Genomic DNA, 10,349 nt, shown 5'->3' on the forward strand with positions numbered 1-10,349 from the left:
CAAGCAATTGTTTTAATAATTATTACACACCAGACACTGAGTAATGTGCTGGAGATCTAGAAATGGATAAGGTGATAATCACTTCCCGCTGGAAACTTGGTCCCTCTGCTACGCCCACACACAGCCATGCAGCTGCAGTTGAAAGTGATGACAATCCTCAGATAGACAGGTTTCATGGTTGCTTTAACTGAAGCACTGGCAGTGGCTGAGTGTGATGACCTCATGGTCCTTTCAATACTCAAAGCCTATGAAACTGATTCCATCTGTGTGCCTTGTAGGAATTGTAAGAAGGATCCAAGATGGGTAGATAAGTGTTGGTGATTTCATCCTGATGACACAAGGAGTCTTTCAGAAGGCTAGTCACACTTGCAGGAGATCAAAGACACCCCCCTCAATGGCATTTTAAAAATCTCAAGCTAATAAGACACAGTCTACCCAAGCTTTACAGAAGAATTTTGCTTTTGCGGGGGGGGGGGGTCATTTTTGAGACAGGGACTCCCTGTAGCCCCAGCTGTCCTGGAACTCACTGTGTAGACCAGGCTGGCCTTGAACTCACAGAGATCCACCTGCCTCTGCCTCCCGAGTGCTGGGATTAAAGGCGTGCGCCACTATGCCCAGCTGAATTTTGCTTTTTCACAGAACCTTACAGAAGAATTTTGCTGAAAAGCTGAAGCCTTCTCTCTTTTCCCTATCTCTTGAAGTCCTACTGTAGGAGATTCATGGTTTTCCATAACAAAAGTTCCTATAAATTAAAATGAATTCTTTAGTTTAACAGTTGATCTCCTAGAGGCCAGAAACAGCAGGAACCACATCACACCGTCTGACCATGAGCTCACACAATGTTCAAAAACACCACTGAGCATTTGTATGCATTATTGTCTCCATATATGATTATGTACAGGTGGCTTTTTGCACTATTATTGTAGAATTTGTATTTCCATTTATAATGCATTATAGTTGCCTCATTTAAAATTTATTTTTATTGATCTTTTGTGCATTTCATAGAATTTAGACCTCCCCCGTCCATCCGCCCACATATCCCTCCCACGCACCGGCCCTCATGCATTCCTCCATACATGTTAAGTCTTATCTGGGCAAGCATTTATATCTAGATGTCCTTCGGTGCAAGTTCATACACTGGAGTCTAGTCAGCCTATCTAGAGCTCTGAAGGGAGATCTGCTCTGCCTCACCAGCAGTAATCACTTGCCAAGGCTCCCAGCCTAGGGCTGGCCCACCTCCCAGTTCCCTCATTCCACTCTAGACTTTTGTCTGATTGAGTTGAGTTGCCTCATTTTGTAAGCATAATATAGCAACAGAGAGAAAACTAAACCTTAAGCTAGTCATAATAAAAATAATTCAGGTGCAGTACTATAATCCCAGCATTTGGAAAGGTGAATGAGGAAGAACAAAAGTCTAAGACCACAAAGAGCTACATGGCAAGTTGGGGACAGACCAGACTACCAGAGATCCTATCTTAAAAATCTCATTTATCGATCATTTACTAGGTTAAAAAAAAAAACAGGATTTTTAGGTTTTTTACGTGTTTCTTCCCCTTTAATCATCCCTATATCCCTATGAGGTAGATATTTACAAAATTATCTTCATTTTATTCTTAAGAAAACTATGTCTTTGAGAAATGAAAGGATGTTCCCTTTGTCTCATTGTTAGTAAGTGGCAATGTCAAGTTTTAACCATAAGTCTAACTGCTCATAGCCTGCATGCTTACCTGCTAGACTATTCTCCTCAAAAACTTCTAAAAGAATGTTCTGAAGATACCAATGATGCTGGATGTTCAGTAATTTGAAATGTTATCACATGCTGAGATAAAACTGAATTTTTAAAAACCAAGCAAACAAAGACTCCCCATGAATTTTAATGATGGAGTGAGAGATTTCACAGATGCTCTAGTAAACCACTTTAAGATGTAGTAAACCACTACACAACCCTCTGTAACCCACTCTCCTGGGTATAGATTGATTCTCCCTGCCCAGACTAAAAGGATCAAAGTCAAGTGCCTACTCCAACTCCAACTTCTATTACCGTTTCAATGTGATGGCTGTTCCTTTGAGGAGGTCTTTCCAGTTTGTCACTGCAGCCCTATGTCATTGATCCCTTTTTTCCAACTGTGCACGCAAGGATGAATTATGACTCATAAGTTGAATTTCCAGCCACAACATCTCTTTACCAACAAAAGAGGGTTGATTAATTTGCATGTCAACAAAATTAGGTATCTAGGTAGGATATCAGCGTCAGCTGATGCAGGACCCCTGCCGGGATCAACATATGAGATGATCTAGCTTGCATACAGGATCTTCTCAGAAGGGAGGGAATGCTACAACCTAGAAACAAAAACCGCAGAAGTGAAGTTCTTGTGAGAAGAGACATGAACCCTAAGTTCTCATGACCAGTGCCACCAACTCACATGGCAACTGTATGTACTCTCCTTATATGTACTCTCCTTATATCCTCTCCCAGAGCACATCAGATTTGCCCTTTGCCTGGAAGCTCTGGAATCCAAAGCAGTTATTTCTCTCAATCTTACCCAGTCATTAGCAAGAAGATATGATTACATCACTACTTAAAAGACTGTTATAGAACCACCTCACATCTCCACTAGACCTTTCAGCATTGAGGTCTTCCACTCCTCCCCCAAACCAGCATGTATGTGTATATGTACGTGTACGTGTACATGTATGTGAATGTGTGTGTATGTGTGACAGGAAAGTTTACAAGGCAGTCAAAATTAATTTTACATTGGGCATTTTGTCAAGTTGAATGTAAGTGTAATATAATCATTTGGCTGCCTGGCACTGGCTTGCCTTTCTGTATGCAAGACAGTGGAGTCCACATAGAATGACTCACTGAAAGACTGAGATTCCCCATAGGTGGCTTAGCCTTTCATTCTTTTCTGCCATGCTATTTACATCACTCTTTCCAAGCCCTTCCTGGTAGCATTTACAATGATGGTTTGTTCCATGCCCACACTTCTATGCATCTGTCTAACCTGCATACTCATATTGTCTACGAAGTTCTAGTCTGTCCTTTTGTTGCACCAAGCAAGCCTTTCACTAGTTTGACTGAAGGAATATGTGCTTGTGAGAAATTCAACAAATGAGAGATTCACCAAATGCTGGAAACGAAGCAGAAAGACAAACACAAAACATGGACACACGTATAAAATTGAACTCCAGGCCCTGAGAAAATGCATGAATGTTAATTAACTAGATTAAAAAACAGATTAACCAAAACATTTCACATTTTCAAGCTGCATAGCACAATAAGAGCAAAATGGGCTCTGCTCGGCTCGCACATGGGAGGCATGAGGCAAGGCACAGCGCGACATCACTGTCCTCCACTTGATTCATTGCCTCTTACAAGTAACTGAGACAGCCATGCCGATGCACTCCAAACCTTAGAGGCAAGCCATCATGATTCCTCCTTTCTGCTTGTGACCAAGTATTTTCGAGTCTCCAAGGACAGCAGAAGTGCAAAATCGATTAGGAAGGATGGCGGCCTGGATCACAGAGAGAGTTTCTTTTTTTTTTTACTCCGGCTGCAAGGTAAACTCCTTGATGAAGTGTCCCTTTGTTTCAACCCTCAAATTTAATACTTACAAAAAAAGAAAATGGCTTTGGGTATAAAGTCATATTCAGCACACCATAAAACTTAGAGATGGAAGAGGAGGGAGCAAAAGAAATTAATATGCTTGCTGTGTGTTTTTGTTTCTTTTTGGAGACAGGTTCTTAATATGTAGCCCTGGCTGCTCTGCTACCTACTATGTAACCCAGGTTGACCTTGAACTCATGACAATCCTTCTGCCTCAGCCTCCCAAATACTTGGATTTTGATTGCTTAATAGAGTTGTTTAACCTGACATTCTGAAAGACTGACTTCTATTTAAGATATGAAAAATAAATCAAGAAGGTTGGGCTGAGGTCTGGTGGTCACACCAAGCACTTTTCAAGCTTCCACAGCAAGTGGCTGCCTAGTATACCTTCCTGAAGGATCTGGGGATTCATGTTCTCAGTCAGAGCAGAGGAATATGAGATAACTGGATAGTCAATGGTGACTAGGCTGAATAATGCCCTCCAAAATCTTTATATCTGAAGCCTGTAAATGTGGTGCTTTGCATGTAAAAAGCACTTTGCAAATATTACATATCATCTTGAAATTCTCTTGGCTATCTGAATGAGTCTAGTATAGTCACAATGACCCTATGATAGGAAGACAGGTGGGTCAATATAGAAACTGATGTGACAACAGGAGCAGTGATTGGAATGATGGGACCATGAGCCAAATAATGCTGCCAACCTCTGGAAGCCAGAAGAAATAAGGAAGGGTTTTTATTTTCTCAAAACCTCCACAGCATCCAACCCACCAGAACCTCAATTTTATCCTCCTAAGACTCATTTTAAATTTATTTCCAGAGATATATTCTTTTGTGGGTTTAAACTACTATGTTTTCCATGGGTTCTTATAGCAGCAAAGATTAGTATAGTTGAGAGAGATTTTACTTTTTCTTTTTAAATTGGCATACAAATAATGGGCTTCATGATAGAATTTTCATACATTGCTTGTCTGGCCCTCCTCCCCGTTTCTTCTCTCCTGTCCTCCCCAGTCCTTCCTCTCGCAGGGGCTCCCCATTCTGCATCCTTCTCCCCCACTTAAACCTTAGTTTCTTCTGTCACGGTCCACTTTCTAGTTCACTTCTAGTTCAAGAACACACACACACACACACACACATAAAAAAAATCTAGGATTCACATGTGAGAGAAAAAAGGTAGTATTTGTCCTTCTGAATTTGAATTGCTTTGTTTTATTATGATTATGACCCAGCTATACCACTCCTGAGTGTATACTCAAATGTCTCTAAGTCCTGCCACAGTGGTACATGCATACCCAAGTTTATTGCTGCTCTATTCACAATAGCTTGAAGATGGAAATAGCTTAGATGTCTATCAATAGATGAATGCATAAAGAAAATGTGTACATGTACACAGTAGGCTCTTATTCGATCATAAATAAAATTTAAATCATGACATTTGCAAAAAGAAAACTTGAGCTAGAGATCAGCCATTTTTGAGTCAATGCACTTGGCCTTCTCAACCTGGCTCTGTCACTAGATGCCAACGTAGCCTTGGAGGTGTCATCTGACTTCTTTTTCTTTGGATTTTCTCAGAAGTAAAAATAGGTCAGGAGAGATATCAAAGCAGAGCTTGAAAATTGGTAGAGCATACAATTTCTATTTAGCCTGCTTGTTGTGTTCTCTTACAGTGTTAAAAATATCAACTAGTCACAAAGTTTTAAATACTAAAGATACATGTATATAAATATGTGCCTTTTGGAAATGTGAAAGAACTGACAAAGTTAGGCTGTTTCTTCGGTGGCAGTCATCTGCCAGGACTCTCTCTCCTCAGTCCCCCTATCAGCCTCACCCAAATTTGATCCCTATCTGGAGTTATGAATCCAAATTGTAAGAAAGTGTGTTTAATCATCTCTTGGGTTGGAGAGATGGCTTGCTTCCTAAGTAAAAGCCCTCACTGCCACATGCACAGGGACCTGAATTAAATCCTCAGAACACATGTAAAAAGCCAGGTATGGCTTCAGGCACCTGTAATTCCGGCACAGTAGGAGGTAGAGATGGGATTGCTGGGGATTTCTGGATAACAGCCTAGCTCCAGGTTTAGTGAGAAATCCTGTCAAGAGGGAACTATGAAGAAAATCATATATCAGGACACCCAAAGTCCTGTTTCTTCACATGTACAAATGTGTCCATACATGCATGCACATAAAACAGAGAGAGGGAGAGAGGGAGAGACAGAGAGATAGAGAGACAGAGAGCGACAGAGAGACACAGAGAATGTATAGGGGAAGACTGCCTCCCATTTTCTAAAATTTTATTCTTTATAGCAACTTACAGAGATTGTAAAGTAATGTAACTCACAAGGAGGCACTGGGTGGTACCAAAATTCCACCAAGGTTCATCAGCATAATTCTCAAAATACAAACATTATTATGGGGGTTGGAGAGATGGGTCAGTGGTTAAGAACACTGGTTGTTCTTGCAGAAGACCCGGGTTCGAATCCCAGAACCCACATGGCAGCTAACTATTGTCTGTAACTCCAGTCCCAGGGGATCTGACAGCCTCTTCTGACCTCTTCAGGCATTACACAACACGGGTGCACTTCCCTACATGCAGGCAATACGCGCATACACATAAAATAAAAATAATAAATAAAATTTTTTTAAAAAACAAATATTATTATGTACAAAAGGATTTTTGAGAATGTACCTAGAGGTCACCATTCACTGATTTGGTGGAAAGGGAAATAATCATAGTGAACCCAATCTGATTGCAAAAGTCTTCCAAAAACTTTTCAAACAACAAAAGGAATTCTCTAGCTCTTATCCTAAGGGGGGGTGGGGGGATTCAAAGCAGAGAGAGGATTTGACAGGCTGAGGCTGGTCCTGATGTGGAGGGAGGTGAGAGACAAGCACAAGGATAAGAGAGCTGATTCCTGAGCTGCTGACAGGAACTCTGACTGAATAACAAGGGCGGGGACCTGGGTCCCTCAGCTGTAAGGGTGTGGATTCTGTATACACTTGGAAATGGGTTCCTCTCCCCAGTCTCCACATAAGACCCCAGCCAATCAATACTGATGCTGCCTGCTGAGCACCTAGACAAAGAAGTCAGTGGCGTACTCTTGTCTTCCCAAGTCACAGAACTGCCAGCCAGCAGGTAGGTATTGTCTGAAGCTGCTAAGTTTGTGGTCCTGTATCACAGCCACAATAAAAAACTAATATATGTAGCAGAAGTTCCAATAAAGAGAAAATTTATCCTTGCTGTCCAGATGGAGAGGCAGAGGAATCTGTCATCTAGGGAGCCTGGCTGTCTCCCAAGAGGTCTCTCTGAGTAGAATTTATTACACTGGGGATTTTTCCATATTCTTGAATCTGAAGTCTCAGACTTGTAGACTCAGAAACATGTTTTCTTTCATATAAAGGAAGATCTCAAGCTCACATTAGCCAATCTCATGGTACCATTGTATAAAACCAAACTGACTGGCCATGATTCACAGTGACCTATATAACACACAAAGAACCAAAATACAAACTGCTGCATGAACACCATGGTCATTGTGAAACATAACTGTAATTCCCACTGTGAAGAACACTTTGGTGTTCTGACGGTTAAATATTGAGTGAAACATTATAAATTCCTTGAATTGGTTTCCTGGGATAAAAAGACATGCATAGTTAAGGATTTTATTTTTAATAGAGATTGCCAAATTGTTCCCCAGAAAGATGGTGCCCGTGTGTTAAGCCCACCCACAGTGCACAAAGATTCCTCTTTTCCTAAAGACGTATCAGTTCTTGTGATGGCTTCCCAATGTTGTCGTAAAATTGACAAATAAAAGTTGCATGCATTTAAGGTGTGCAATGTGAGGTTTTGATAGCTTACATTCTGAAGTGACCACATGCTAATTAGCTTACAACCCTTCTGCCCTTCTTCTGGTCCCTGAGCCTTGGGAGGGTGAAGTTTAATATAGGAGTCCTGTCCAGGGACTCACACTCTGCAGTTTCTTATTGGCCAAGTGTGGTCTTTTGTGTTATTACCCTCTGTTGCATGAGGAAGCTTTGTCGGTAAGATTTGAGAGATGTGTTAGTACTCTCTCTAACCCTTGTTTCACTGTGTTCCGTGAGCCTTAAGTGTAGAGGTTCCACTGTAGATTTATCACTTAGGGCTGGGAATCTCTCAGATACACAGTCTGTGTGTGACCAGTTGTAGAACTCTGTAATAGACTCCATCTGCTGCAAAAAAAAAAAAAAAAACTTCTTTGATGAGTGGTGACTGGCATACGTGTCTGTAAATATAAAGATTGACCCCAGTGGATGAATTTGCACTGAGGGATATCTGGGCACACTAACTTGACTCTATAGGCCTTAACATATATGACAGAATGCATAAAATCTGGTGGAAGGTTATAGGGGGTGAGGATGGGGAAGGGGGTATAAAGATATTTTATGTGAAATACACAAAAATTCAATTAAAATATACATTTAAAAATAATAGAGCTAATCCACTTGCTCATCAGGTCACAAAGTTACTTTTTTTTCCTTTTAGGAAGAATACTTAAGATCTATTGTCTTAGCAAATTTTGAATATTTATGCATCGAATATTTATATATTATTTATACAATATATTAACTATTAGTCACCATCCTAGGCATCTCTAGAATTTATGACTGAAGGTATAAATCCTGGAAATGGGGACACTAGTGATTTTTTTTGGATAATTTTCCAAGCTAAGAAACAAACAAGTACATTTCTACAGTTATATTTTTGGTAGATTTTTGTTTCGTTGGTTTTGCTTGGTTTTTTGGAGGTTTTTATTTGTTCTTTTGTTTTTCTAAGGGTCTCAAGTGACAACAGCTGGCCTGGAATCCTCTACACCCCTGCTTCTATTTCCCAGTATGTTTCTGTTTTGATTGCCAGTTTTTTAATCATTGATGGTGGCTTTTTCCCACATTTTTTATTGGGAAATGGTTTTTCTTCTTTTTAAACATGGCTGTTTAAGCTGCTTGTGTTTTCAGACTAACTTATCAGAACAGTTCCTTCTCTGGTTGCATTCTTAGAAACTGTTCCTCCAAGGTCACATAGTCACTCGTCCCTAATTATTTTCCTCCAAAATTTGGTGGTTTCACTTTTTCCAAATAAATGCTTAATCCATCTGGATTTCATTTTACCATATGGTGTTAGATAAAGATATACTCTATTTTTTTTCCAAATTGCTAGCCAGCTCTTCCAATACCACTTACAGAGTAAATCAAGAACATCTTGAGATCTAACACCTTAGAGTTCATGCCAGTAGTGTGAGTGATATTTGGGTATTTTTCTCCAGTAGTGGCACTCTTGTTTTCATGCACCCAATAGTCTCACGAGTCTTGCTCCTTCTACTAAAACCTGCTCTGAATAGTCTTACTAATTCATTCTTAAGAAGCATTGACACTGACAATTCATCTACTCTCTAAGCACTAAACACCCTGCAGAGGCCATGCTCCTGAGCAATGCAGGTGGGAGGGTCAGCTCTATTTGCTAACTTGGCACAACCTAGAATCAGTTGGGAAGACAGTCTCAATGAAGGATTTTCTACATTGGATTGACCTATGGGCATGTCTGTTGGTGATTGTCTTAATTGATTCAGGAAGACCCAACCCACTGTGGGTGGCATCATTGCCTAGGCAGGGGGTTCTGAACTGAGTAAGAATAGGAAGATAGAACTGAACACAAGCAAACAAGCAAGTGTTCATTCCTCTCTGCTCTTGAATGTGGTATGACTAGGTGTTTGAAGTTCCTCCCTTGACTTCTCTACCATGATAGACTGTAACCTGGAATCATAAGGCAAAATACGTTCTTTCTCCCCTCGGTTTCTTTTTTTGAGGGGCATTTTATCATAGGAACAGAAGTGAAACTACAACAGTGGACATGGAGATGAATCACCAGAGTTTATTTTAGAGAAAAATAAATTTAACTATGAAACATGTAATTAAACACAGTAAGAACTCTGGAGAAGTACTAAAGTTAATATTTGCAACTATTTATTAAACTCTTATTATGTACTTCTCACTAATTAAAAATTCCATCTCATGCCACAACAGGACAATGTCCACTCTGCATTGAGTCATTTTTCTCTCCCTGCTCACCATTTATGAGTGATTAAAGCAGCATATGTTTGTTTAATGTTTAGTCTACCCCTCAGTCCTGCAGAATAAGTAAGACACCAACAGAGAAACATTGCTGCCAATAGGATAAAGGAAGATAACTATAGAATTAGCCAGTCTTGGATGTCCTGCAAAGGGAAAATCCTGAACCAGGGCAGCTATGAGGAAAGAATTCAGAGTTGACAACACTACATGGGACCCTGGCCATTGATCCACTAGCTTCCTTCAGTTGAATTGTATGTTGTGCTAAAATGAAATCCTTTTGCTAGTGGTCAGAAGTCTTCTCTTCCTTGAGTACCAAATGATCCAGGATGTTCATTCAGGGGCTTTTAGTCAAAATGTAAATGTCCAAGATCAATTCAAATAGTCTAGGATGGTCTTGAAAAATATACAGTTCTAAGGCTGTATTTCTTGACAGTCAGTGATGTGCCAGAAGTGCCTTGTAGTTTGAGCTGAGGACAATCTACAACTCCAAGATGGACCCAATGATGGATGACTGGATCATCAAGAGAAGACAGAAAAACAGAGGAAACAGGAAGAAAAGCAGACAAAAAGTAAGGAATTCAAGTTATATAGATGCTGCTTGTGTGATCATTCAGTAGGGTTAGCTGGAGAGGGGTGGGGGA

The sequence above is a fragment of the Nannospalax galili genome, unplaced genomic scaffold (genome assembly GCF_000622305.1).
Source record: "Nannospalax galili isolate Female #2095 unplaced genomic scaffold, S.galili_v1.0 scaffold17, whole genome shotgun sequence".
Taxonomy (NCBI): domain Eukaryota; kingdom Metazoa; phylum Chordata; class Mammalia; order Rodentia; family Spalacidae; genus Nannospalax; species Nannospalax galili.